This window comes from Pogona vitticeps, chromosome 3 (assembly GCF_051106095.1).
Source record: "Pogona vitticeps strain Pit_001003342236 chromosome 3, PviZW2.1, whole genome shotgun sequence".
Lineage (NCBI taxonomy): Eukaryota > Metazoa > Chordata > Lepidosauria > Squamata > Agamidae > Pogona > Pogona vitticeps.
The window spans coordinates 40,698,039-40,704,315 of NC_135785.1; the positions used below are offsets into that span (position 1 = coordinate 40,698,039).

The window sequence follows — 6,277 nt, forward strand, 5'->3', positions numbered from 1 at the left end:
TCAGCATGCAACTGAGAATTATACAGTGATTTGAGGCAATTCACCTTCAACAGCTTCACCATTTGTGCTATGCCAGCCTAACTAGGTTAGAGAAATCAGACCAATGCAAAAAGTAATACCTGGATCAGGTGGAATGTCACCACTTATACAAAGTGGGTGGCAAGTAGGAGACTTGCTGACCCTGGCCTGGGTGGCAGGTGGTTCCTCCTCCATCCTCTGAGCCATAGACTCAACAACAGGTGCTTCTAACAAAGGTTTATTCCAACTGGCAGAAGGTGTACAAAGAAACAATTGTCACTAGCTTGCCTTGCTTTGGCGGCTTGTTGACTCTATTAGATCTGCTTCAGTCTCAGATTTCTCCCCTCCCCAACTTAATGTCACCAGGTCAAGTGAGTGTTTCTGGTCAGTCTGGGACTCCATGACAGCCAGAACCTTGAGGCATAGAGGAGCAAGGAAGGGTATGCTCACAGCGAGGACAGGTCTCTCTCTCTCTCTCTCTTTTACATTTTATTAGTTTTTCAATCTATCTACATTGGTTTGTGCTTGTCAAACATCGTGTTACATACTTTGCTTACAATTATTTGTTTTTTACATCTCAGTGTCTTCCCGGTTGTCTCCCCACATTCCAGACATCTTTCAGACATTCAAACCATTCATGTACATATTTTAGTATATAATATGACTACTATCATAATATTACTCTCATAGTGTACAATATTTATTTATTTATTTATTTATTTATTTATTTATTTATTTATTTATTTATTTATTTATTTATTCATTTATTTATTTATTTATTTATTTGATTTATACCCCGCCTATCTGGTCTACTCGACCACTCTAGGCGGCTTCCAGTATAGGATAAAACAATAAAACACAAGAACATTACATAATCATTTGATACAGTTGATATTCTCATGGTCTTCTAATAACATTCTCATTGAAAGTGGTTCCAGATCCATGCCCCAGCTATATACAGTGGTGCCCCACATAGCGAGGTTAATCCGTCCCGGATTAACCCTCGCTATGCGAAATCGTCGCTAAACGGATAGGGAAAATGTATTGTTTAATGCGTTCCAATACCTTTCTTACTTACCCGTTCAGCGAGGATTCCAATTGCCGGCAGCCATTTTCGCGCCTTCGCTAAGCGAGGGCACGGCGTGAAAACGGCTGCCGGCAGCCATTTCCGGGCTTCCGGCGGCCATTTTGGAGCCGCCGAACAGTTGTTCGGCGGCTCCAAAATGGCCGCTGCAATACCCGATCTTCGCAATGTGGGTTTTCCCCATTGCGACGATTGGTTATGTTTCCGTATAGCGATCCCGAAAAAGGGATCGCTATACGGAAACATCGCTATACGGTGCACTCGTTAAGCGAGGCACCACTGTATCTAGTTTAGTTTACCTAAAATGAAAACCTACCATATTACATCTTTACCCTGATTAGGGCTCCCTTATTTCAATTTAATTCTCCCTTTTAATATAAAGGATATACCCATTTACAATTTCCGATGTTATATACATGTTTTTGAACATTAAGGGGCCCCTTCTTGTTTTCCCCTTTTTCATCTTTCTAATTTCTCTTTTTTCCCTTTGTGTTTCTGTGTCTCTCAGCATTCTGCCATCTTTCATGCCCTCTGAAACCATTTTGTGCATCTGATTTATGTCCACTAGCTCTTTATGCACTTGGTCTATCTTCAATAGATCTTCCATGCTTTTTTGTTTTGTTTTGCTGATTTTCTCCCCTTGTCTTCCCTTAATACTCTCTTCAGATCCAAGATTGACGTTGTTTCTGTTAGGTTTTCCCCATTAATTTCCTCTAGTTCCTCTTTTGATTGGCATACATCATCCGGCACACTCTCATTTCCTCCGTCGTTGTTCCCTGTTGCTTGTTGACTATAGTTCTTCAAATGTTGATTGAATAATTTTGTCTCTTGGTAATGGGAGCTCACTATTTCTAGTATTGTTAGAAAGGTAAATTTTGTTTCATCCCAAAATTGTCCTTGTTGTGCCATTCTGTTCCAGCTACCCAAGCGCTTAAGCCAAGATTCGAAGTCCCCAAGCCTCACAGTCCAGATCGATGATTGTATCTGCGTCCTAATTGATCCCTGGCAAATTGATGAGAGAGGACAGGTCTTGAACTGCCACCCAGTCCTGGCTCCTGCTCTTGTTCAGATCAGCACCTCGCCCTGTTCCTCTTCAAGATGGCATTTTCTCCACTGTTGGAGCTTGGTTGGCATTGACTCTCTGTGTCTGGTCTCCTTCAGATGGCATTGTCCTTGCCTGGGGGCTGTCTCACCCCAATAATAAGGGGGAGGGGGTTGATGCTTTTCTTCCTCCCCTTTTGAGACCCTCATCTGCACTAGGAACCCTGTCCAGGAGTTCTTTTTCAAGACATAATCCCACTCACTTGGGGGTTTGAGGTCCTGTTCCTGGTCGTTCTCTGCTTGGTAGGCATACCCTAGTTCCCCTGGGGCATTTCTCTAACCAGCCTTGCCCACTTCTTCCTTCGCTGAGGATGATGGTCCCAGGTCTCTGACTCTTTCTGGATCTCCAGATCTCTGGCTTCTTCCCTATCTCTTAACTCTTCTCTTCTGGCTGCCTCAATAACCTTCTTTATATCCCCCATAAGGCCTTCCCTCCTCTTTCTCTAGGTGTTGCTCCTTTCCCTCTGGGGTTTCTGTTACTGCCTCCACGGGTTTCACTCTGTCAGCTGCAGGGTTCTTCCTTTCTGGGTTCAGCCCCAATGGCTCTATTTATTTTAAAAATTTTTACCCCACCTTTCTCCTTAAAAAGCACTCAAGGCAGCTTCCACCTTTAAAAGACGGTATTTAGGACTCCTTTCCCAGAGACTTGGATTGGGGCCGTTCGACCATCTTCCTTGGGCTCTGGCCAGAGGCTGCTAAGCTACTCTCAGTGGATATTAAATATTTTATTGTAAAAGAAGGGATCTTTGTCAAGCACAGCAGTGTAGGATTTTATCTGCTACCTAAAAATCCACCCACACTTCAGTGTGCCATGATATCCTGAAGCCACTCCAGGAAGTGTGCCTGGAATGTGACCAGCTGTCAGCCACGCTTCTTGGGATAACTTAAGAATGCTGCATCACTCTGAAGTCCCTCCTTGTAGAAAAAACAACTTCAGTCGTCATAGAGAAGTTTCCAATGTCTCTGAGTTTTCCAAGAATAGAATGAAATGTTCAAACAGATACATATCAAATTGTTAGGAACATGGTTGCTCTACAGTACTTTTAGCTTTTTGTAATTCCCTGCTGTTTCACTGTCTGCCATAGTGCTCTTTGGCACATTATGAAGTCTGCGTTAATGTAATACTGTACATTATCCATGCTATATTCCATCACCTCCCATGTACAGAATAAAGTCCGATTGTCAGTTATCATTGAGAACAGATAGTTAAAATTGCATCATATTAGTAGTACATCCATGACAGCAACATACAATACAATTCTGAGCATATTTACATAGGACCTCAAGGAGGGCTTCTGCACTGCATCCCAATTATGCAACAATCCCTGGAAAAGACCCTGATGTTGGGAAAGTGTGATGGCAAGAGGGGAAGGGGACGACCGAGGATGAGATGGCTGGACAATGTCTGCGAAGCAACCAACATGAACCTGACACAACTCCGGGAGGCAGTAGAAGACAGGAGGGGCTGGCGTGCTCTGGTCCATGGGGTCACAAAGAGTTGGACACGACTAAACGACTAAACACACAACACCGTCAAGTTCCCCGACTTCACTGTTTCCTGACTGCTTGGTTCAAAGGTTCAGCAGCCTGGCAACAAGATAGTGAGCAGATGAAAAATGGGCAACAGAACCGGTCAGATCTAGATCACAAGCTAATTTCAACCTAGCTCTTTGTGATCTGAAAGCAGTTATCTGTTCAATACAAATTAATGAAGTGGATTAATATCCATTCAGCACAGGTACTTGAAGAACACATGCCGCTGACCTCACCATCCCCACAGGCTGGCTAGCTGAAAATCACGGCACAGAGAACAATAATCAAATAGTTCTTTCTGTGCAGTGAGAAGAGCATTCAGTTCTGACAGTTACAATTTGTGCAAATGAAGTTGGCACAGCAAATATGTCTGCTGTTGCTGAAAATGATTTATCCCTGTGCCAGCTGCAGCCAGGATTAAAAAAAGGGGAATGGCTTATATGATATTCATCCTAGGTATTATTCTAAGGACCAGAATACCAATTTGCCACAAGCCAGTTCAAAGCTTCCAATATGGGCTAGCTCAAAATCTGTCAAATCTTAAATCAACATGCCTGGATGTTTTAGGCTACCTTTATGTTATGTTTACCTAGGTATTTACATACTTACATGCTGGGCAAATTTAATTATCTGTTTTGTGTTTTTAAATATCAGCATATTGTGAAAGGACCTCATTGAATCATACATGAATAACACTGATCGTAAATAGTGGCTATAATCAATCAGTTGATTTACACTTGCACTTAATATTGACACTCCATTGAGTGACCAATATATTTCTCCTCCTTTTCCCCCTCTTCTCCTGCCCCCTAACTTTCTGTAGCTCAAATGTCCTCAGAGTACCAATTCTGGGAGTCATTGATCACAATATTGGCAGGTAATTCTTTTTTAAAAATTTTCTTTTCCTTATGATTTATAAAAAGAGTACATTTCTCTATACCTATAGATACCCTAGATATACTGTATAGATAATTTTGGGTGGCCTCTTTTTTTGCTTTTAAACTAACAGCCATGGCACCATAATTATTAGTGAATGGCCAGATTGGCAGGGCTATGGGAGAAAGAACATGGTTCATGAGAACACTGCAACATATGTTTTGTGCTATTCTTATTTTGCAGGGTACAGAGAAGAGTCAGAACAGTTATGACAACCCTGCAGTGTAGTCCATTGCCCTTATCTCATATATTGGTGTACTACAATTATTTTGATTTCGCTTCCTAATATTCATATCAAGTAGGGTGGAGAATTTAAAGGATCATTTTCTTTGACTTCTGGATCTGCCTCAGGCTTCACTAGCTTGTTTGAGGGTTTAAAACGTCATATTCTGAGGCTGCAATTCTCATGGTTTTGTTTTGTTTTTTTGTTTGTTTTGTGGAACTTCTAAGCTTTGGGGCAAATCAATATTCTTGAGGGGGGCTCATGTTCCATCTGATTGTAAAGAATCAGTTTCTACTCTTTATTTATTGATTTTACATAACAATTTATATTGATTCCTCGACATTTTAACGAGGCTACATAAGTCAAAATAGTGGGGGAGAGAAGAAACAGAAGTTGAAATATTTGGGGTTCTTTTTCTAAGAATGTGTCTTCTATTATGAGCCGCTCAGGTGTTGAGATCATCAGGAGGGGCCTTTCTCTTGTCTTGCCACCTTCACAGGTGTGTCTGATGGGGGCACAGGAGAGAGCCTTTTCTGTTGCTGCAGACTTTGGAACTCCCTCCCACAGGAGGCCAGGCTGGCCCTATCCTTGCTTTATTGTCCTTATGCAAGCAAAGACTTTTCTCTTAAATCAAGCTTTCCCTCAGTGACTGGCTGTGTGAGTTGGATTTTTAAATGGATTGCTAAGTCTTACTGCTTTGAATATGTGTTTATTATTTCTTGTGTTTACAGTTTCTCAGAGTGGTATTTATTTGATCTTTTATTATTTGAATATTTATTGTTTTTAGCTTTAAATATTGCCTTGTAATGATTGCCTTTTAATGATGTAAATCACCTTTGTATACTCGTTGGGATTTTTTAAACCTTAAATACTGTTTTAGAATGATGTAAACCACCTTCGTATGCTCATTGGTTTTAGTCTTAAATGTTGTCTTTTAATGATGTAAGGCAAGGTAAAAATATTTTAAATAAAGGAAGCACACAGAGGTGATTTTGCATTTCTTCCTGGCTTGAAACTCTTAGCCAAAGATTGGGATGTCCTTTTCTCTTTTCTTCCTCCCCAACTTTTTTTTAACCATCCAGTCTGATTAAATAATGCTGATGCTAATAAAGTTATTTCACGTCTGCCGATTTTGTCTTGTTCCGATAGATGAAGCCAGCTTGGTTTGGATTTCTCGTTGTTTCTGTTTTGTTTATACTGCCCCGTGCACCCCGCCAATACTCCGGCGAAGGTAGAAATATTGTGCTTGCCGCACCCGAATATGGACAAATGGAAAGATCTAAAGAAACTGCTTGTGTACAGCGTTAAAGGCAACTCTACTGTTTTCTATCTCTATGAATATTGCTTGTCGCTCTATATGCAACTGCCCGGGCGGAAGAATT

The 6,277-nt window shown here is 41.2% G+C and overlaps 1 long non-coding RNA gene across 1 annotated transcript; it reads left to right on the plus strand.

The window, feature by feature from the left end:
• The first annotated feature begins 5,442 nt into the window (after window positions 1-5,442).
• On the plus strand, window positions 5,443-6,099 carry LOC144587835 (uncharacterized). The gene is made up of 2 exons (XR_013543006.1): window positions 5,443-5,552; window positions 6,045-6,099. It is a non-coding gene; the product is annotated as an uncharacterized LOC144587835 (long non-coding RNA).
• The last annotated feature ends 178 nt before the right edge of the window (window positions 6,100-6,277 follow it).